This window comes from Dermacentor andersoni, chromosome 3, assembly GCF_023375885.2.
Source record: "Dermacentor andersoni chromosome 3, qqDerAnde1_hic_scaffold, whole genome shotgun sequence".
Lineage (NCBI taxonomy): Eukaryota > Metazoa > Arthropoda > Arachnida > Ixodida > Ixodidae > Dermacentor > Dermacentor andersoni.
Window position 1 is genome coordinate 70,599,694 of NC_092816.1, and position 24,180 is coordinate 70,623,873.

At 42.8% G+C, this 24,180-nt stretch overlaps 1 protein-coding gene across 1 annotated transcript in view; it reads right to left on the reverse strand.

Annotated features, from left to right (window-relative positions):
- LOC126543470 (uncharacterized) overlaps positions 1 to 21,137 on the reverse strand; it is a 38,273-nt gene extending 17,136 nt beyond the window's left edge. Inside the window, exon 1 of the mRNA XM_050190590.3 lies at positions 20,348 to 21,137. The gene's annotated coding sequence lies outside the window, so the exon portion shown is untranslated. The remainder of the gene's footprint in view (positions 1 to 20,347) is intronic.
- Positions 21,138 to 24,180: the final 3,043 nt, after the last annotated feature.

A 24,180-nucleotide genomic window follows, 5' to 3' on the forward strand; every position in this document is an offset into this window, starting at 1 on the left:
GCGTTAGCACAGGCTGCCCTCTACGAACTGCGTTGCTATAATGGTTCGTAAAATCGGTGCTGTTTCAAAGGGTAACATTGTGTAAGTGAAAAACAAGTACATCAGGGACTACGGTAGTTGAAGGAAACCTAAGCTTTGTTTAGGCACGCTTAACGACTTTTTAATCACTTCCAACGGATAAGCGATTCAATTAATTTCCCAAAATAAGCGATCATATTCATTAAGCAAGAACATTACTCGAGGAGTCGGAAAAAAATGATTTGTTAAAATTAATTTGGTGGTCATCCGTTGTTTATTTCCGTTCTTCCTGCTGAAAACCCTTTAAAACTGCTGTTCTGATTCTCACCGTCTTTGCAAAAGTGTTCGCTCCCACTCCTCGTTTAATCCTTCATCTCGGCATTGTCTATGGTTTTTTGTAAGCAAACGTCCAGCAGAAATATTTTCTGCTTTTTGAGCGAGTCAAGAGCTGAATTATTGGTTTTTTTTTTTCATTGCGAGTTCAGTGAATGTGCCTACCCACATTGAAACAGATGGCGACGATGGGAATTCCTAATGCAGTATTATCTTGCTTTAGGTTTTCCTGCGCTTGCCGCAAATATCTGCAGTAAACAACTGTTCGGCCTTCATCCACGGATAGCTTACTGCATTCTACAAAATTCCATTCCTTCCCCACGTTTTTTTTGCAGAGGAAATAGTACGAAAATATACCTTCAGTAGTCAAGCGAGACAAGACGAGACGATGGCGGAGGCACGAGGCCACGGTAGTTCTATAGCCAGACGCAGTTTATTCTCGTCCGGTCCGTGCTTCTGAAAGCGGCCGCCGACTGACAGTTTACAAAAGGAGGTGGGGCTACCAGAGCGCGCAGAATTCGCGTTCGGCGATGGAATGAGAAACACACTTTCAGGTTTCCCATGCACTACAGAGTAGCAGCGCTAATAAACAAAGCTTTTTCGGGAGGCAGACGAGCACAACGTTGGAAGCAATGCTCGGAAGGAATTTAGAGTCCGCAACGTCCCACTACGTATGAGCTTGGGAACCACAACAATGATCTCGGCACGCCTGCCCGTTAGTCAGTTGCAACTAACTCAGTCAAAGGGAAAGAGACAGCGCCTATTTGTTGATGACGTCAAAAGCGTGCCTACACTATAAGGAACACAAAGACTTTGGTGTCAATAGCCCAGCTGTGACCCAATTTCCTGTTTTGTTTTAACTTTAGCTGTAATTTGTGCTTAACTAAACAGCGCATCACTGCTGCAGGAACAACCACAAACACGTGTGAAAGCGCTGCGAATTGAACGAATAACACAATTTCATCAAAACAAAGCACATCGAGGAACCTAAACGTTCTATTCTTGCATTTTTATTTATTTTTATGTGATGCACAGATTGGGGTCTTTATGAATAAACGATGCTTCATACGTCGAGTTATAGGCCCTCAGGCTTATAAATTTTCTTATTAGAGGCCCATAACGGGCATAGAGCCTTCCTATTGCCCTCTGACAGATATATTATTTGCACTCTTTAAATTTGAAAGCTTACCCTTCGTTATTTATACGTCAGTTGGGAGGGTATACACTGCTACTAGGGCATACCAATGCTACAGTGTTTCCTATAGTTATTGTGCTGCTTTTGAAAGCAGCCTTTTCATTAGTTGATTGATGGTGAATAGCTGAGACTCGCCCGGAACTTTGTTAAATTTCCATACACTTATTTATAAAGCTTCCTTCACTGGAGCTTACGTACCTACCCCCATCCGTACACACAAAAGATACTTTTGTTTCAAGTTCCGGAAAAGATCGTCCTCAGCAACTGATCACAACGTATAGAAAACTGTAAAGAGCCTTTGTTTGCAGCTTCACATACCTGCATTGTGTCACCGCTTTAAATATACCGGTTTTCATTTGTGATGTTCGGCATATCAAAACACCAGTCCGCGTGCCATGTGCCTTCACCTGGGCACGACAACTGAATTTTTTTGACTAAGCCATATTTTATTGATTGGTAATTTAATTATGTAACTTAACTTCCGAAAGCAGCGCGAGTGCTGTGAGAGACCACGTAGCGGTGTTCATTTTGACCACGTAGTGGTGTTTATTCCGGGTTCATTTTGACCACGTCGTGTCCTTTTAGGTTCATAAAATGCTCGGTGCATGAGCGCTCTGCATTTCGCCATGATAAAAATTCGGCTGCGCGATGAAATGCCGAAGTCGACGAAGTGTCTGATAAATAATCAACTCAAATATGAAAATAATTTGTCTAATATTAGAAGAATAGACGCAAATATGAAGAAAGAAAGATGTTCATATTTGACTTCAGTTTTCATTCACGTCTTCTTTTTCTTATTTTTTGCCACGATTAAAACAACTTTAGTTCATGACTGCATAGATTTAAGGAGGTGTTCAGACAGACAAGCAGAGAACAACACAATGAATAAATTTTTAAACAGCTACAGGTTATTACATGCGCGCTCTCTTTCAAGTAATCGTTACCACAGTGAAGTGAGAAACCCGAAGAAGTTGTGCAAAATCGCCAAAGTTGCAGCGCTGGCATTGAAATATTCGGTATTGCAGTGCATCTGAGGGAAATAAATGTGTAACTTCATCTTGATAACTACCCAAAAATTTTTTTCCTTAAAGTGCTGCGGATTAAACGAGCCCTCAGCAAAGTCCTTGAGACACAGACAGGACCCATTCTATTGTACATAAGAGAATTCCTTCTTACCCTTGCTGACTGTTTGACAGAGCGCTTGCGTCACATCTCCAACTCTTCGACCAAGAATGAAGAGCACGCCAAGCGCGCATTTCACCCACCGAAACTGATAGTTTTGCGGTGAAGGGCAGGAGGCCGGCTTTTGTTTGACTGAAGGTGCAGCGAGTGCGGGATATACGCATATCTGCATATTAATAAGGCGGTGAAGCTCAGGTGCGATCCAGTATAGAACTTCGTTCGTCGCAGACATCGCAATACCTGCAAGCTAGCAAGCCCTTCCTGATGAAGAATGCGAGGGTGCGTGCTCAACTTCACGGCTTAGCGCAGGCGCAGGGAGTTTGTGGCATCGATTACTCAATGTGCTATGCTAGCCCACTACAGCATACACCACGGAGAGAGAAAGAGAGACGCTTAAACAGCGAAGTTTCTCCAAGTTTGCTGGTGATTCCAATTATTGCCGAGAATTTAAGCGCAATTAGAAATGGCGCGAACCATTATAACGCGTATTGCAATGTTTAAAGGATGCATTTTCCCGCGCAATTATTAGCCCGCCGAAAGGCACACAAAGGAGAGAGCAATAAAGATTGGTTGGACCTTTCCATCCCTGCCTGTGTAGTTTATCACTCCACTGAGAGAACAATACCTTTGTACTCGAAACATATTGTTCAGCTTGTTACCCTTACTGCAGTAATTTCTTACACAGTGTTTGTAGAGTCACTATTCGTTGCTATAACCGCATAAAGCTACCTCTTAGCCGCTGAATGTTCTAATGCACATGCCTCTCGTGGGAATTCAGCCAGTGTGGTTAATTTTCGAACACACACTTTCATAGAACTATTAACTGTGAAGGTAGAAGTGCTTTTTTTGGTGAAGTCTTATAGCAGGGATTTGAAGGAAGATAGCCATAAGAAAATAGGCGCCCCGGCTACACGTGCTACCAAGTTAAAGAACGGCCAAGTACCACCTGGATGTTGGCTCTTTCATATTGCTGCCCATAATTTTCATATTGCATCACCCTACAGGACCTTCTTAGAAGGGCCACGTTTAGTGCAAGTTGTTTCGGTTTGGACCGATATTCGCAACTAAAGCCGAAACATAGCTGATGCCTTTCTATCGATACGCCGAGTTTTATTTGTAAGATTTTCAGAACATTAACTTAACTTTAGTGTCAATGGCCGAGTCATGAAGTAAATACAACGAGGTCAGAGTCTGACAAGCGATTATGGCTAGCGGTGTTAGCTACAGGTGGCAAAGGCATAAGAAAAAAAAAAGAACTTTCTCAGCTATATCGTAAACAGCCCGCAAACATTGTGCGACCTCCTTCTTCGGGGCTGCTGCTGATGCGTGACGAAAGAAAGGATTACTCCCTTCGCCACTCTTGCATTAGCGTCTGCCTCAGCTTGTTTCCGTAACTGTCGCCTGTCCGACGCACTTGGAGCGAAAATACCAGTGTGCAAGGTCTGCACGTGGACGCAAAAGCGTTCAACTTCTCGATTACTCTGGTTCACTTTTGCTCACTTTGGAATTTGAGACTTTAGCGGAGAAGAGATGTTCTTGTCAGTACGTCCGCGATACCGTGACAAAGTTCTCGAGGAAATAAGAGACGAAAGAAGGGTAGGGTGTCTAAAAAAATGAGACCTGCAACTTGGCACTCGGGAGTGGGGGAAGGGAACTTATAAAAAAAAATAAAGATCCGAAGACACCTAGGCACTCCTTTTGGGTTGTGAGTGGTGCGAAAGCATTAATGTCCAAACCGAACGCTGCTCAGCGGTCCTTATAGTTTTGTGCTGCGAGTAATGCACCATAGCGGTACGCGATGCGCGAGCCAGCAAGTAGCAGCAGCAGCAGCAGCCTTGGGTGCCCTCTCACCTCACGCTACACGTGGCGCGGTGCTGCTGTAGCAGCTGTTCCCTCCCACCCGCTCTGCTCTGTCAAGGCGCGTTCGTGACGTGGCGTCCGAGCCAAGAGAAATTTAGGCGCCGTTTCGCTGCTGCAAACGCCGGACGCCGGCTTTCTCCCTCAGTGAGCCATTTGACGTTTTGAATCAGAGGATAAGAAGGAAATATAAGTAACGTAGGTACAAGACGGAAACAAGCAAAATATACGCTGTCTGTTTTAAAGGCGGACCACAAGAGTGCATGCGACTTCATTGCACTTCGTCGTCTTTCACAGCGCAAACCTTTGCGGACGCATTCCTGAGGAGCGGAAGCCCCACATCCGCGTGTCAAGTGCTCCTCATGCTATAAGCGACCGCCACGGTCACTTCAATTTATAACAGCACAGTCCCCAAAATCATAAATCCAGGTGCGGAGCAATGGGAGGCGCTGCTGGTCAGCGTTGGTCTCGTGCAGCGAGCACGCAGGGCAGCTGAGGCCGTTGGAGCCCTGGACGAAGGGTCCCATCCATGCTAAACCCAGTCGAGAGTGTCCAGGAAGACCCTTACGGACTACAACAAAAGATCTTGCAGAGACCGATAACTGTTTCTGATGATGATAATGATGACTTCAATAAGTTTCTGTTCAATGGCGTTCATGGCGAGAAATGGAGCATCTCATGAAGACCGGACCCTGCCGAAACGTCGAGAAATCGCTGCAAACGCGCGTCAACTGTACTGTGAATATTTGCTCGGACCGTGGAACGCTTTTTTCTTGGGGATATCTATATATATATATATATATATATATATATATATATTCTAACTTCCATTTCTAACTTCCAGTTACTTACTTTAGGGAAACTCTTGTCTTGTGCATGGAAGCACAAAAGTAACTGGAACACCAGCGCATTTCGTCGTAAACCTTGAAAATTAATATCTGGAAACTGCTGCAGAACACATAATTAATTTCGAGGCGATCCGCCTTACGAACTCGCCGGCTATAATTCGTAGGGTTAAATATGTGCCGTAAATATTGAAATAAAAAGTTAGTTAAGTAGTTATTTAATTAGGTATTTTGTTTTCTCGTCGAAGTAATAGGCCACCTCATCTTTAGATCAAGGGTTAGAATTGTGCTATCTGTTACAGCCAATTTTGAAAAATTTATATATATATATATATATATATATATATATATATATATATATATATATATATATATACGTGCGCTTGTTTATGTTTAGACAGGGAGAGATATGCAGAGCACGTGCATAGGAGCACTGCCATTCACAGCGCAGGTTAACTGTTAATGCAGTGCTGAAGTGCCTTGTACAGGCTGGTTGTCCGTAAGAATTTCTACAATGAACACGTATACCCCTCTGCGGCCCTTGTGAGGTTCTAAATAGTTCTTTGTCGCAGTGACAAGGTCCTCAAAGGTAAATAATTGCAAAGGAGGTGAAAGTCACTATTCACAATTTCTAGTCTTACTGGTATAAATGCAAGGATTGCTTACTGTAAAGCATTAGGCACAGCCAAGAAGAAATATTATTCGCAGGACTTGTGCTCCCTCATACAAAATATTCCTAAAAAATGCTGATAGATAATTTCTCCCTATATTATGTCTACTAATCGCATTACAATACACGATGTAAAATGAACTGCGCTTTCTGATGAAGATTCTGGGGCTGCTTTCAATGCATATTTCGCGTCTGTTTTTACACAGGAAGATTGTTCCAATGTGTCATTTGTTCCTGAACAACCCTTTCCGTCAATGGCTCCAGTTACCATCACTGCCGAGGGTATCGCGAACCTCATCACGAATCATGGCATTGATCTCATCAAGTCTAATATACTGAAGAATACTACTGATATTTCCGGTCGTTTTCTGTGTCTCCTCTTTAGCCAATCTTTATCATCAGGTGAGCTGCCTAAGGTCTGGAAGATTGGTAAGGTTGCTCCCTTACTTAAATTCTGTGACAAGCACTCGCCCTGTAATTATCCACCCATTTCACTAACATGCATTTGCTGCAAATTACTTTAACATATTATAGCTTCTCATATCTACGGTCACCTTGAATCAAATAACTTTTTTTCTCTACTCAGCATGGCTTCAAGAAGGCTACTCATGTGACACTCATTTATTTGAATACACGACTGACCTGTACTTTAATATGATCACTAACGATCAAACAGATTGCCTCTGTCTTAGTTTCGCTAAGGCGTTCGATACTGTAGCTCATTGCCGTTTCCTTTCCAAATTGCCTGCCCTTTGTATTGATTTATTAACACTGTCTTGGCTACGTAACTTCTTGTCTTCGCATCAGCAATTTACAGTGGTCAACATTTCGTCCAACCTTTGCGACGTAACGTCCGGTGTCCCCCAAGGCAGTGTCCTAGGTTCCTTACTCTATTTAATATACATCAACGACTTGCCTACTAGTCTTTCATCCTCAGTAAGGTCGTTCGCTGACGACTGCGTCATCTACCGCAATATGAAATGTTTCAATGATCATTCTACTCTCCAAAATAACCTTCAACTAGCCTATAGATGGTGCGTGACTTGGCAGATATCCTTTAACGCCTCCAAATGCAAGTTAATCTCGTTTAGTCTAAAGCGCACTAGCTCAGTGTTTCACTGTTCGATTAACAATACCGTAGTTTCGACTGCCTCATCGTACAAATATGTAGGCGTTTCTCTTTCATCGGACTTATCCTGGACAATGTACGTAGCAGCTGTCTCATCAAAAGCTTCTCAATCTCTCTGCTACCTCGGTTACATGCGTGGAAACTCACGTACGAAAATTAGCATATCGTACTTATGGTCGCCCACTGCCAAAATGCGCTTCATCCACATGGCCATCATATCAAGATTATCTAGTCCGTAAGTTGGAAGCCGTTCAGAATAGGGCAGCCAGATTTATCTCCGGCCACTACGATTATCATTCGAGCATTACCCGAATAAAACAAGACCATGCATTTCAGTCCTTAAAAGGTCGCCGCGTCATTTCTCTTTTATGTCTGTTTCACAGGTACATTTACCGTAATAACCTTCACTGTTTGCCGCTTCATGTTTCCGTGCGCACATCTCAACGCATTCACAACGCACTTAGTTTCAGGCGCATTCATGGTGAAACGCAAGCATTTAACTCATCACCGCTACCTATAGCTATTGCACATTGGAACACTCTCCCGCCTCGCACTGCATACACCTCCAATCGTGAAACATTCCACGATAATCGGAATTCGTTGCGTGATAATATTTTATAACGATGTGGCACTTTGCTATTTTTCTGTCATGTAATTACTGTTGCCCCCCTTACCCAATGCCCTTTAATGGGCCTGTAAGGCATTGTGAATAAAATAAAAAAAAAAAAACAAGTGGTTTGTTTAAACACTTGCTGAGGGCAAAAAGAAGTGTCTCAATACCTATTTCTGCAGATGAAATCGGTGCATAAAAGTGAACCAAAATATGCGAAATCTCAGACAATGCACGTTTTATGTATCGCACGGTCGATATTACAACACTGGCAGTGTATAAAATAAAGGGGCACAAAAAATTCATTATGCAGAAAAAGGTAAGGCGTACAGAAAGGACACAAGAGACGAGAAGTGGACAACACGAACACCGACTAGCTTAGCTTTCTGTCGTTCTAAACAAAAAATTCGCAATAGAGTGAACCTTTATGATTTCTTTCGGCGTAACAGGCGTAGTTGAATGCTCGACCAACTTAATATTTTAAAAAAAGCCAAAATTTGAGGTAAACTGCGTGTGCACGCCATTTAGAGACAAGGAATAATCATGTGCGTACTGAACAAAAGCCCTGAGAAGAAAAAGTCAGACCGAAATATTACAGAACACTGAGAAAAAAACATAATACAGATGCCCGAGTTTGCGAAAAATGGGGAAACTAAACAACAAAATAACAGCGCAGGAAGCAACCGCATGCGTTTCCTTGATTATTAGATGAAAACGCGAGGAAAGCTTCGATAACAGCGTAAAAGCTATAGGCTATTATATTAGTTTTTTTATGAAATGAAAACGCCCCCATCGGAAAAGTTCCGAGGGACAATGCGTGATGGATCCCAAGGATCACGACACGGTCGATCGATTTCTCTCCGGTGAACTCGTCTGGTTGCACGCCACTCTTTTCACCGCGCCTCGTTAAAAATAAGCCCTTGCTTCTTGCGCAATGGTTTTGATCGATGCGCGATGCAACGAAAAGCCAGATGATTTCTTCGCTCACAGCCTCTCATGACATCCCGCTTTTCTGAACTGCCCTTGTCTTTTTCTGAGCATGAAACGATCGAAAGCCATTTGCTTTTATGTGCCACCTCTCTTTGGGGCTGCAGCCAGAACATGTCGCACCCATTTTTATACCCCGAAATATTGCGTTTTCAGGCAAGTTCGTGCAATGCCATGGACGCCATTGTAGATTCGTGCATAGACTATCTTCGTTGATCCGACCGAAAAGCACATTCCTTTCACTTATACATACGTGACTCCATATGTGTTGTACTAGAGGTAACCAGATGTCCTATGAGGACGGCCGCAAAAGAACTTACGTGTGCTGCGCTGGCGATTATTGGCTCCACAATGATATAAGTTAGTATGCTGTACTTAGAGTAAGATTCTCAGGTTTGCTACATTAACTCGGAACGCGACCCTACATGAGTAAACCATCTAAGATTAAAAAATATATGTTTGTGTCCACAATATAATAGGGGAACTTTCCGCACACTAAAGTGGAAGACCGATGTCTAAGCTGCGAAGATATTTATTTTCAATCGCTGGCAAGTTTCCCAGGATATACAATGCCGCAAAAATAGTGTCGATTCACCATCTGCTGGAGTTGGTTATTGTATAGCTCAGAACGTATTCCTGTTGTAAGCGTGCCCATTAATCAATTCGGGGTATGAATAGCACCTAACTACACCACGAAACATTGGCTGTGGTCATAGTGATGAATAATACAAGAGTCTGCTAAGCACGACGTGCAATAAGCTTTCGCGGTACTACGCCAATGATTTTGTATTGCTATCGTGCCAGTCACGCTGAATGACGAAATGTTCGCGCGGCTATGTCCTGATCTCAACAGGAAATGCGTACTCTGCGTGGCGGAAGCATGCCACCTTCGCAATAACGGGATCTTGGTTCATAACAGGCCTCAGAGGAAGTACAACGTACTACAGTGGTTACTCAGTCACATGTGGGAACTAAGCGAATGCGCCAAAATAAGGCCGCGGAACGATTATGCATTTTCCAAATTTTAGGCACGTAATACCTTATTTCGGTACCTTCAATGTGTTTGGCGAGTTACTATGCAACATTTACAGGTTGCCATAACAGACGTTGCGAGAGGTACAGGGATCGATAGCCCGCACCTCCACCAAACGTCACGTAATTTATTGACATGTAGACGTCGAGGAACAACGAGGAACGTCAAAGGTGAGCGACAAGAAACAGTGGGTGCGTCAAGCAGGCCAAAATTCAAGCAAGCGCAAGCTTGGGTCACGTCGCTACCAACAACACTGTGGCTTGCTTGCTTGGCTGCTTCATCACCTTCTCTTCTTTATGGTATATGTTACACTTTAGTAGCCGAGCGATTGAATACTTTCTAGTTTTAAGTTAGCACACATGTTTGAGTTGGAGTTACCTATGAGCCGAATATGTGTATACAAGACTTGGGAAGTGCTTTATTTCTTCATTACCAAAATAAACGTGCTCTCAATGCTACTACTTTCTGCGTCGAAATTCGGTGCAACATAAGCCGATTTGCGAAGGTCAAATTGCATGCAGCTAGAGCAGAGTTGGCGCACGGATGTGTTCTAGAAGTAAGCATAAGAAATGGCAAATCAGTTTTACGGAAGCTCACAAGCTGGATGAAAGTTCATGGAAGTGAAAAAAAATTGGCATCCTCCCGCTAGTAGCGCGAAGCTACGGAGGAAATCTATGCGGGTTTCTCACAGTTGAAGAAGAGTTCGCCTCCATGCAGGAATTTTTTTCGTCAACTATTTTTCTCTTGCTTTCGTGAAAGGAGTGACTAATAAGATTACTTTCGAGGTCGTGCATGCACAAGCAGCTTGAGACATAGTAAATTATTCATCGGGGTATCGCTGTCGGGCGACTGTTGTAAATAAGCAATTTCGTAAGATCATCTCATTCTGCTCTCCGTGCGTTTGGCTAACCAGGCGAATACACTTGGAGAAACGACGGGACGCTACTAATTTAATTATGACGCTGTTATCGTTCCTGAGGAAGAAAGACGGCGTACATAGCCATGCTATCTCTGCTCAGAAATTATACTGGTGCACACATGTAAAAACAAAACAGACGCATCAAACTGATGTTAATAATTATTGAGAAAAAAAGTAAGCCCGCGAAGATGCAACATTTTCCTACACTATGCGGTAACTGCTTCTTATATGTTGCTATATGCAGAACGGTCGCGATTTTTTTAGTTGGTTCAACATTTATGCCTAGGTTGTACGAAAAATTTAAAGAAGGCCGAGAATTTCTAATTCGAAGAACGCTCGTTCGCTTTTGCTGTCTCTTATCCAATATTCGTTAACTCATTCGAATGATTAATTCGCACTGAAAATTAAATAAAGCGACCTCGTGGACGTTCTATAGAGGGTTCTCCAGAATGGCACTGAAGCTGGCTCTAACATCTAGCGCGGTATAAATGCAGAGAAATCGAAACGCGAAACAAAGCAAACATAAAATCCAAGACAGAAGTATCGGGAACGCCAAATCTGACAAAAAGCACGGAAGAACGATGAAGCCGAGAGGACGCAGGCGTCATGGCTCGGCGTGTGAAATGTACGCACGGGTGTTCGGGCAAGGAAAATATTTGCCCTTTGCGCTTGTGCAAGAGCGCACACGGTGTGGGTAGAGCATCGCTGCTTGTTTGTCTTGAACTCTCGAAGGGAACGCCTGTGCCACCGAAGCGAAGAGAACCGGTGGTAAATACGGCAACGAAATGTGTTTCTGTGTCTTGATGTCAAACAAGATAGTCGTCCGTGGTGCAGTATTTGCACGTTTATACTTTACCAAAGCGCAGGAGAGTCATTACTGGCGCAGTTGCACGAAGGAGAGACTGTCCGATCTCACTGTATTGCTGCCGCATGCCTTCATGTGCTGTTTTTGTGAGCACGTCACTTGAACTTCCTGCAATCAGTTGCCTCTGGCTGTATCTGACGCCTTCCTTTAAAAATGTCAGACGTACGAGATTGTTTGTATTTAGAACAATTATAAATATAGGAATCAAAGGCAGAAACGATAGTTCTGGGACATTACCGTAATCCTTTGCACCTGGCTGATATTTCGGGTGTTTGATTCAATGGTGCATATTCGGAGCTCATTTATTTTCTCTTACAACGTAGTACTAATTTCATCTGTTTCTCTTGCGTTGTCAGAGGCAGCTTTCTATAATCGTACATTTAGTTCGTTAGGTTGCATCGCTGCTAGGTGAATATGTAGTGTACGTGCGCTATGACCCTTCCCGGTGCATGGACCACGAGAGAACAGCGTGAACAAGTGGAGCCTAATACATATGAAAATAAATAGAACAAAAAGATCGATCTACACAAAAAATATACACTAAAGATAAATCACCTGATGAAGGAAACGTACTTAGGGAGACAGAAGAGGTGATCTGTTAATGCAGCTATTATAAAAAAACGCGAGTGTATGAAGATGTGACTCGGTCCACGCTCGCCCACAACGTGTCATCTTCAAACGATCTTTGAAGATGATCTTAGGTTCGCCCATCTGAAATTGTTGGCTTTACAATGAACAGTGTGCGCTTAATTTTTTATGCAATAATTACTAGTATTGATCTCGGAAGGTACGGAAATAGCTGGCGACCTGTTCGTTTCAAATTCTGCTTCATTCTAGGAGGTGAAAGAAATGATATCTTTGCGAGAAATAAAACATTAGTGTATAATATCAGAATATATGGCATCTCGAGATGCTGGAGAAGTCTTACAAAGCGAAACGCGCATGTATCGGAAAACATTTATAACACTCTCTCTACAAATTTCCATTTTCTTCTTTATTTCCCCGTGGTTCTCTATGTTTGTTTTAGAAGTGATTGTCTTTGTTCTCTTATCAAAAGCGCCTATGCAACTCAGCGTTGTGGGTATTTTGCTTTATTTAGCATCATCAAAGTGTAGTTGGAAGCTCAGCTTCCGCTATTACAGGAATATCTATAGTCTCGTTGGAGAACTTGAATGCGGCAGAACAGCTGCGAACTGGAGGGGAAGCTGAGGTTGCAAGAGGTGTTTTCATCACATTTCCTTTCTGTTTGATTTTTGCCGCACTTCACAATGAAATAGAAGCACTACTAGATGTGACTACACTGAACACAGGAAAATGAAGCCCATTAATTAGTACGTCTTCCTAGCCCAAAAATGTTGTTATATTGCGTAGATAATCTTCTCAGCCCTTTTCTCGCGGCCTAGTTAATATAAACCGAACATAGGTGAGCGGACACGCCAAACGAAGGGAAGCTAAAAGTCCTGTTGACAAACCCTTACGTTTCCATATGGTACTACTTCCATCATATTCGCTTCCGGTTAAAGTCGATGGTCAGTGCTCATGAACATAATTGGGGCTGCCATGGCAAATGGTTCATAAATCATCACTAGCAGGAATTGTGGACCTCTGAAAATTTAGAGGGGAAGGGGCAATACAGACGCTGAAATCTAGTTGCATGACAATTGACTGTCGTCAACTCTCTCATGCAGTTCATCATGATAGCGTGATAAGAGTGAAAAATTCGCACTGAAAAGTTTCATAGGAAAAACGTTTTGAAGGTCTCCAAAACACCCTGCAATTCAGTCATTCAATTCTGGAATATGCCGATTTCATCAAATTTAGGAAGCCTTGTTCTTGCGCTTTCATTAAAAACAAAATAACGATGTCGAGTAAAATATCACTGCGATTAGTTTTCTTGAGACTCCTTTCTCATAAAAATAGAATAAAATAGGAGTCAGCAGAATATACCTGACGCCCAAGCACAAAATGGCAGTTTCCATCTCCATCAAAGTGGAAAGAAGATGTAGAAGCATGCGAAAATTGCTGTCTAATCAAGTAAAGCTGTATTCGTTTCGCGGTGGAAGACTTGCAAGCTTATCGCTATTTCATAATATTTTGCTCTTTAAGGACGACATGGTGAATGGAGCCTCGTCCTTGCTATTTTGCGCAGCAACTACTGCCGCCAGGAGAAGCAATACCTTGAAAGGGTGGCTTTGCTGGACTTTCAGAGCATTGCTTTTGTGGCTTCTGTTTTGGAATTTCTACGCTAAGCCGATGACCTTGCCATAACTGGGAAGTTCGCGTACAAATATATTACAGCTTTGTCCTTCATACTAACGCAGCTTGTGCACCACAGCTGGCGGCACCTCATCTGTACTTCTGTGCGCTAAAAAGTGAAAGACAACTAATGCAGTAAAAGAAGCGCAGCCCGCTCGGGACATGTTAACTTCGTTTCGCGCGCTGTAAGAAACAGGGGATAAGCTTAAAACTTCACCAGCTGCTGCCCAACATTCTTGATAACTTCTGGGAAGGGTGTATTTCTTTCGTGAACTGCGTGCCTAGTCATCTGCGTATGAAAGAGTGCGCCATCTCCAACCAGAATTTGCGAAATTGCGAATGCGATATTAAACAAGCCTTTGCGCGATGTCCGGGCTAAAGGGAAAAGTGGAGTCTTCACCAAAATTGAGACTCGGTCAGTGTTCAGTATGACTAACTGACCTTCGATCGAACGTTCAAATGAACTCTTCCATTCCAATGGTACTATTTGTAGGAGCAGCAGCTTCTCTCTTCATTGCAGTCTATCAATTTCGTTCGGTGTGGTGTTTATTACACTGCAGATAAAGAAATCGCGTGCCGCCCAGCAGGGCCTCTCATGGCTATAGTGATGTGCGTCATGATAGACTGTCAGGAGGTGCCTAGATAGAAGCGTTGAAATAACGGAAAACTCGCCATACAGGGTTTGACTCAATGTTTTCATTTTGTTAATATCGGAGTGCGGGCTTCGGTCCTATTATGTTTCTCAAGCCCTGTGATTGTAAGCTGTTAATCTCTGTCCGTTGTAAAATGGACCGCGGAGTGCAAGATGGCATTTATTGGCGACGCTTGTTACGTCAGTAGTGTAGTATTTGTTCAAATTTGTTGCCCTTCGTGTGTTTTACTTAACACATCTCAATAAGATTGAGGTATACGGAATCGCATTGCAGATTTAAATAGATCCCATGCCTTTCGTGTGTGAAAGGCATGCGAAAGTCACGACAGGCGCGGCGAGTACGCTTTCTACACTCTTTCGTACGAAAATGGAGGTTTAACAAGCAGCCAAAGTAACCCCCAGAGTGATGCGAACGGCAGAAGAAGTGAGAACATATCTTTGTGCCAATGTTATATCCCCTGTAGTAGCAGGGACCTTCTTTCGTTGCTCATTTATTATCTCTTCGTATATGTGGATCCTGAACAAACGGTAGAAAGAGCAAACGAGTACAGCAACGGCTCATACGTCAAATCACATACCCTCGCGAGTCGTCTCTACTCTGACGCGCAGCACCCATCGCGACAAGGGTTCTGCAGTTCACTCACGTCCGTACGTCGCCACCTAACTACGCTGAAAAAGAGGCGCTAGGCTTAAGGTCACTCGGTTCAGGGTCACTCATGCTCAGATACTCGTGTGGTTATTTTTTATGTCACTGCGTCCGGTGGCTGGTTACTGGAAGAGGACGCGAGAAATGTAGTGAATGCTTTGGTACACGGTAACAACACTCAATTTATTTTTGCTCTGTCTTCTTCTATTCCTCTTCTTATTGCTTCTAATTTTTTTCGTGATCAAACTGTGTGTTTTGCTTGTGTTTAGATTGCGCTCTATGTTCTTTTTACTCACAAGTTTCTTCCTAATTGTATTCGGAGAACCATACAAGACGCAAGAATTATTAACAGGAGCAAGTTTTGTCTTACTCTTGGTCTACATTTCTCAAGAGCATTTTGCGCACACATTGGCGTCCTCTGTTTGTGCTACGTGCCACCTGTGGTACAGAGTGAATGCGCTGGTGAACGGGTTACAGCTTCTATCCCAGTAACGGCAACAACGGCTGTAGACTGAAGGCACTTTCGATTGAGACACCGTAAACCACTTTGATGTCAATGTCTAAGCACTTAGCGGAGGCGTTGTTGCACCATTATTGCTCAATTCCGACCCCGTCATTAATAAATCCGAGGTATAGCAATTTGCTGAACTATGGTCCTCGTAGAAACAGTTGGCGCAATAGACAAATATATAGCTGGAGACTATTCGCATGGCTACGTTCAAGTGAGCCGCTCATTCGAAAGGTCGATAATGTGTTTAACATTTGTGGTGTAGAGTTTCTGAGAGAAAAGGCTACATCGGTTACTTTAGCGCGCATATGTGAAGTGGAATCAGCTGCCAGAATGGGCACAATAATTGCACAATTACCACTAATTTCAGCAAAAGTAGTTTAAGACCTTACTAAAAGGAGCTTTCAGCTTGGTTTGCTGCATGGCCTGCAGCCTACAAAAAAAATTGTGGCCAATCATTGGTGTGTAGGGCATGGCAAAAAACAAAATATTGCACTAAATACTATCCCTGCACAGTCTTTAAAAGAAGAAAAAGCGGAAGCAAGGAAAACGGCAGGAAAGGAAGGGCTGGTATATAAGTAAACTTGATGCAGCCCTTTTGAAATATTGGCACTGTGTTTTGTTTTAAAGCCACAGAGATTTGCTTACCGCACGAGTAAAAGGGGATAAACAACGCAAAAACGTGAAAGAATTGCTACTTTGCATACTCAAGAATTTTAAGCAGTCTACATGCCCCGCAGTGGTTAGGCGCGAATTGCAGACAGACAGACAGACAGACAGACAGACAGACAGACAGACAGACAGACAGACAGACAGACAGACAGACAGACAGACAGACAGACAGACAGACACAGACAGACAGACAGACAGACAGACAGACAGACAGACACAGACAGACAGACAGACAGACAGACAGACAGACAGACAGACAGACAGACAGACAGACAGACAGACAGACAGACGGACGGACGGACGGACGGACGGACGGACGGACGGATAGATCATGATTGTTTTGTTTATTCTAGAGCCTGATGCAATTACCCCTTCGTAGTCTTTCACGGGAAGAGCATCAGTCGTATCGTAGGCGTACCTGAGACTTTTACAGTGGAGGGAGTGCCGAGTTTTTAATCGAATAAGAGAGTAGACGGCCATTATTGTAATGTGAAGCGTTCCTGGAATACTATATAAAATGTCTGCAACTCTCTTTCTCGCTATTGCTGCTACCTTAACCACAATTTCTATGTGGACTTCCTTTGAAATTCTTTCACTATAACAATAATAGGCTCAAGTCTTGTCTCGAGATGGTGCTGTGCTTAAAGTACAGGAATACACAACAGGTATGATATCTTTACATTAACTATATCCCCATTCTTCATTTCTAAAACAGTAATCCCCGTTTTTGAACATTAATATGTTAAGTTTTCGATTCTGTGACATAAACGAAAGACCCTTCTATGGGAAAGAGAAAAAAAACTCTCTTAAAACCCCTCACCTCCTCACAGTCAAGGTGACGGTTTTGTATATCACGGCATTGATATCAGTGATGAGCAGCCATAAATATGGTGGCCATCCAAAACGTGAAGACCAAACAGCTGGCGGTAAGAATATTTGTAAGTAGTCTGAATTAAATATTACAGTTCCAGAATATTCGTGCCATCTAGCCAAGTCAGACAGAGTCGCATAAGCTGGAGACCATTTTGGCCGGTTCATTTATCCTGCTCGCTATGTGCCTAATTTGCTTGGGCGTGTGTTCTCTTAGGAGGAGATTTTCAGGCAGCGATACGCCAATTCCTTAAATAAGAGCATTTTTTTATATAGAAACGGAAACCCTTAGCTGTGGTAGAATTACGATCTGGATTGGTATTACACGTTAGAAAGTGAATCTGAAAGAAAAAGATTAGGACAAATTAATGCTCTCCTGCTTTCTTATCACCCCACCACGGATATATTGTGGAGTTTGTGTAGTTGTCTGCGTAGCGTAGGTTTGACTGTCTCCTTTATTGAAGGGTGTGAAACGTAGTTTGTCAAGGACAAAATTGTTTAATTAAGAAATATGTGTACGTATAGCGATATTATTCATGCATTATTGGTTCCTTATAATAAGAAGTGGCAAACCGAAATATGAAGACCAATGAACAGTTTGACGTAAGTCAGTTGTAACTACCTTATTATTGTAACATGTCATGTAGTAAAAAAGTAAAAATCAATCAATGCGATGTCCCACACCAGATAGTAAGGACAAAGTACCTTTACCTTACACAGGAACATTGTTATGCAAAATTGCACTATTTCTTTACTGTTAACTCTTCATATTCAAGGTTAATTTACATGGGGGGGGGGGGGGGGTTGCAGAAGATAAGGATAGAAACAAAGATATAGTCACAATTTCTTACAGAACTCAGCCTGTGGATTCGTATTAAAACAAAACAAAAACAAAAAAAGCCAAGAGGCACACTGAATAGAATGCAAAAGCAAATCAGCAGAACAGTCACAATGTGAGACGGCAATCGCAAGACAATGAAGGCACAATACTGTCATTATAAGGTTAGGGTTAAAGGTGATCAGTAAGCAGCTGCTTGAAGATAATGGGGTTGCGCTCATTGATAACTCTATCTGGTAAATTGTTCCACTCTATACTGGCGCTAGGAAAAAGCGATTGATTAAAGGAAATTGTTGAACCATGCAAGCGCTGGATGCTGCAAGAGTTAAAAAGGCGACGAGATGTACGGGTTTCTATGGTTTTGTACGAATTTCTTGTATGAACGTTCGGCAACAAGAAAACGCGTCGATCTAGCGGGTTTCACATTTTCGATGAAGGCGGATCTACTTCAATTTAACGAAGAAAATAAAATTTATTAAAATTGTCATAGATCGAAGTGCAGTAATGCAGGGGCGGAGTTTCGACACTCCCACTAAGCTGTTATCATTGCGGTGCATATTCGAACTAGATCGAAACATTCTCAAAAAAGGACCTGGCGCTAGCCCAGGGCCCGGTATCGACCAATATTGCTACATTGGAGTAAGTTGAACCCCTGTTTTCTTTTCTTTTTTGCTGTTGTTCTTTTGCACAGACTTTCATTATGCTGAAAGCGCTAATAGTAGGGAAGCACGTCAGCAGCTGTCGGCGTGGCAACAAAAAAGTCATGAAGGTGTTTCTTAAACTCGAACGTTCTGAGTGAACCTGTTCTGATATTAACTGGCGTCAAATTCAGCTTCAAAATTTATCACAGAGTGAGAAGTCTCCTTGCGGTATTCCATTACTTTTGGAGATTCGCCGTGCAAAACATTTTGCAAAAGACTTGGCTTAAAATTGAGAAAAGGATGTTCATAACCTGTAGAGATTTCCCATTAATGTAGTCCAGAGTTTGCGCCTTCGAAAAGGCAAGGAACAACTAATCACGACTGACAAATATTGGTGTCAAGTCAAATGAGAAAAAACAATGCCACTGTTCCTGATTTCTAAGAAACGCAACGTTAACTTCCCATTCAGGAAACGACAACGGGACGGGGCCAGACGAGGAGCACGTTCTAGATTTGCACTTGTCTTAGCTGAACTGGAATGAATTTCTCAGCAACGCTTCCCTATTTCCAGGGCATTCTGGCAGTGACCGTGCAGTGCTTGGGTGTCATATGAGTTTTGTGAGTGGTCAGTGATACATTAAAAGAATATGCATCGATTGTTTATTGTGGCAGTCACCAATCCATTAATTTATAAAGTTATTTCAATGGTCAATTAAGCGAATATCGAATCTATAGCGCTGAGTTTCGTATTAACTGCCACAAGCTACAGTCTTCAGTAATCAATAAAATCAGCATACGCGATTCTTTCTACGTACCGCTCCCATCAAAGCGTGACAACTTCGGCAATGAATGAAACTCGCAACCAATGATTAGTTCTCTCGTAAACGTCGTGGCGAAATTTTATTGCACGAGAACTTGGGCCAGCTTATTTTTGAATATAAAAGCACATATGTGCTAATTTAAAAAAAAAAAGCCATTTTTACATGTAATATAGAGAGAGAACTAGGTAATACTGTTGCATTTCCTGCTGGAGTTCCGTTCCTTCTTGTAACGACGATATTAAAATGTATTTCCATCATACCTAAAGCTTTGTAGCAGGGCGTAGTTGTCGTACAGGCAAAGCACGCTTTACAGGGTGCTTATTTCTATAAATGCGCCATCGCGTTTAGAACTATAAATTATTTGAATGCTACATCGGTGACAAGATGTTGCATCGACAAGAATGATTCATAAACCAAGCTGAAATAAAATCAGTTCTGATGTTTCATAACGTATTCCATGGAGAGTGCATCTTACAAAATCTTGTTTTGTTCAAGGATCTTGGAAGCCCTATTCTGCTTTATATGGCCGCACAGTTTACTTGAACAATGTCGACAATTCACAGAATTATTTCGGAAACAGTGATGAGTAAGAATGGTATAAACTAAATATTTCGAAGTGTGAAAATGATGGTAAAGAAGCAAACCATTTTAACACTGAGCAGAAATCTTTGTGCTAGTCAATTTTCGTGATACCCTTGAAAATTGTTTTGTTCGTCTATTTATTATTTGAAAAGCATTGGTGAAAACTCACAGCTGTTTAATGTACACATATATAGTATGCCGTATGTCAGTATTCTTACCTGTTGAAAGTTCCGAAAAGTGTGACGATCTTTAGGTTCCTCCTTGAGTGGAAAAGCATCGCGTCTTTCCGGTAACAACGATAAAGTTTGTTGTAGTCAATGTCATGGAGCAACCGAGGGACCGAAGCTCACAAAGCTTGCGTCGACTCTCAGGTCCAATTCAACTATTTGGTCCTTAAACGACACAAAAATCTCGCAACACAAAGATCGATGGTTGACAGTGCGAGGTCTCGCAAGTCGACGAACGGGTCTTTCCTCTTGCAAACTACGCGAACGCAGACACGTAGCCACACCAACCGTATTGAATGACTCCGAAGGTGCAGCAACGGCCCACCTTCATGTTTCGTAAGTCTTCTCGAAACTATGAATAAACGACGTGACGATGCAGCTTGATAATGACGGCATTAATTATCCTACAGAGCTCTCCAGACGTCCGTCTCGACTTGTATTAGCGTTGAAGAAGACGCGCGGCTGTCGGCTTCGAGTTCCGACAGCCTGTTAGCGCTGGTCGAGCGCTCCATGTGCGTACCTTCGCACCGGCTGACCCGAACGCAACTGCCAAAGCTCCTGGGTCACGTGTGGTTCTCTTATGGACCTAGCAGCCCGTCCCGGCAGCGGATGGATCGGACACCGGTTCGTTGTCAAGGCAACGCGTCCCGGGCTTTCCATAGCCGTCTAGGTGGCCGGCGTAACGCGTGGCGCCATCTTCCGGAGCTGACGAAAAACAAGCATGCAAGTCGGCGACAAAAGTTTTACGTTTTCTTTGTCAATGCCTGCACGATGTTCAGTTTTTTTTCGCAGTTTCTTTTATGTGATACGTTGCTCTTTGATGAGTTAATTAGTATAGCATTACTTGAATATGTACAAAATGTTTACGAAGGAAGTATCGTAACCAGGTAAATTATTTTAGGTGCTATAAATAAAGGAGCAACCATCCTACAATATGAACAAACCCTGAAAAAAAATTGTTTGATGCCGCATCAAACTGCCAATGAAACGTACTCCGCTGATAGTATAAATGGTCTTCTGTATTCGTTATATCACTTCCGGTCTGTCCTCATATTTCTGACTTTTGTGTAATCTGCGAGTTCTTTTCCTACTGTCTGCAACATTTATTATCTTTGATTTGTATAAAAATGCAATCATTTCTTGTTTTTGCATCCTTACACTAGAACAGTGCTTTTTTTTTATTTTGGAAGTGTTTGTTTTGCTTATGTCTGCCTCATTGGTGCGCTGCTGCAAGGGTAGCATGGCCTTGTCAGGCACCGTATGCCTTTTGTCATCCAATTCAAGGCAATTTCCTGTGTAACTTGCCTTGAATAAAGATAAAGAAAGAAAGAAAGAGAAAAAGAAAGAAATGAGTAAATAAATAAATAAAGATGAGTTGTTTTGCCTTGTTGTGTCCTGCTAGGTGATTGTATTACTCGTTGCTTTTGAATGTCGAACAATCTAAGAAATCACAAGAGGGAATGGAGCGATGAACAGTGGTCGAGCAAAGAATGTCACTGGCATCAACTTTCTTCTGGAGATGTACACTTGGCGTCGTCAGGGAAACAACTGATTCCCTTGATAACATAACTCAACCTCCCTAATCAACAGGTGGTGAAAAGAAGACGCGGGTGCCTAAAGTAGAATGAGAGAAAGCAAAACGATAAACAGAATTGCGGTAACATGAGAAGAGGAAACGGGGATTGCGCAACCGTTTTAAACCTTCTGAGAAAACTGAGCCATCAGCATTGGCAACACCTGCGCACACACGAAAATACGTTTCCTTCTTCGTCGCCCCTACTTCTTGGAAGAAACGTTAACACAATCCCTTTTACTCCAGCTCTTGCATTTTACTCCCCGTCTTGCATCTCTAATAGAACGAAAGACTCCTTTTTTTATAATATTGCGAATGCTTCATTCTCCTTACGCACTCACTTATTCTCTTACCTGATGGTGGTGAAGGAGCGTGAAGTGTATAAACGTCAAAGAAGGCAATTATTACATTGACGAAGGCAAGGCTCTTGTCGAAACGTTTGCTCCACGAACGTCCTTTGTTCGATCACTGTTTGCCAACAATACCGTGATTTGGGTGACTTCAGTCATCTTGAGTTTTGAGAAAAGCGCGCTAAAGACGAAGAAGAAAGGAGCACATACGAGAGGACCAGTGCCCGTGCTGTCGTATGTGCTCCTTTCGTCTTCGTCTTTAGCGCACTTTTGTGAAAACTCTTTACCAGTTTTGAAAGGCGGGAGTATTAACGTCATCATCATCATCATCATCATCAGCCTAGTTACGCCCACTGCAGGGCAAAGGCCTCTCCCATACTTCTCCAACTACCCCGGTCATGTACTAATTGTGGCCATGTTGTCCCTGCAAACGTCTTAATGTCATCTGCCCACCTAACTTTCTGCCGCCCCCTGCTACGCTTCCCTTCCCTTGGAATCCAGTCGGTAGCTCTTAGTGACCATCGGTTATCTTCCCTCCTCATTACATGTCCGGCCCATGCCCATTTCTTTTTCTTGATTTCAACTAAGATGTCGTTTACCCGCGTTTGTTGCCTCACCCAATCTGCTCTTTTCTTATCCCTTAGCGTTACACCCATCATTCTTCTTTCCATAGCTCGTTGCGTCGTCCTCAATTTCAGCAGAACCCTTTTCGTAAGCCTCCAGGTTTCTGCCCCATATGTGAGTACTGGTAACACACAGCTGTTGTACTTTTGCTATCCCTTTTGAGGGATAGTGGCAACCTACTGTTCATGATTTGAGAATGCCTGCCAAACGCACCCCAACCGATTCTTATTCTTCTGGTTATTTCAGTCTCATGATCCGGATCCGTGGTCACTACCTGCCCTAAGTAGATGTATTCCCTTACCACTTCCAGTGTTTCGCTACCTATCGTAAACTGCTGTTCTCTTCCGAGACTGTTAAACAGTACTTTAGTTTTCTGCAGATTAATTTTCAGACCCACCCTTCTGCTTTGCCTCTCCAGGTCAGTGAGCATGCATTGCAATTGGTCTCCTGAGTTACTAAGCAAGGCAATATCATCAGCGAATCGCAAGTTGCTAAGGTATTCTCCATCAACTTTTATCCCCAATTCTTCCCACTCCAGGCCTCTGAATACCTCCTGTAAACATGCTGTGAATAGCATTGGAGATATCGTATCTCCCTGTCTGACGCCTTTCTTTATAGGGATTTTGTTGCTTTCTTTGTGGAGGACTACGGTGGCTGTGGAGCCGCTATAGATATCTTCCAGTATTTTTACATATGGCTCATCTACACCCTGATTCCGTAATGCCTCCATCACTGCTGAGGTTTCGACTGAATCAAACGCTTTCTCGTAATCAATGAAAGCTATATATAAGGGTTGGTTATATTCTGCACATTTCTCTATCACTTGATTGATAGTGTGAATATGGTCTATTGTTGAGTAGCCTTTACGGAATCCTGCCTGGTCCTTTGGTTGACAGAAGTCTAAGGTGTTCCTGATTCTATTTGCGATTACCTTAGTAAATACTTTGTAGGCAACGGACAGTAAGCTGATCGGTCTATAATTTTTCAAGTCTTTGGCGTCCCCTTTCTTATGGATTAGGATTATGTTAGCGTTCTTCCAAGATTCCGGTACGCTCGAGGTTATGAGGCATTGCGTATACAGGGTGGCCAGTTTCTCTAGAACAATCTGACCACCATCCTTCAACAAATCTGCTGTTACCTGATCCTCCCCAGCTGCCTTCCCCCTTTGCATAGCTCCTAAGGCTTTCTTTACTTCTTCTGGCGTTACCTGTGGGATTTCGAATTCCTCTAGGCTATTCTCTCTTCCACTATCGTCGTGGGTGCCACTGGTACTGTAT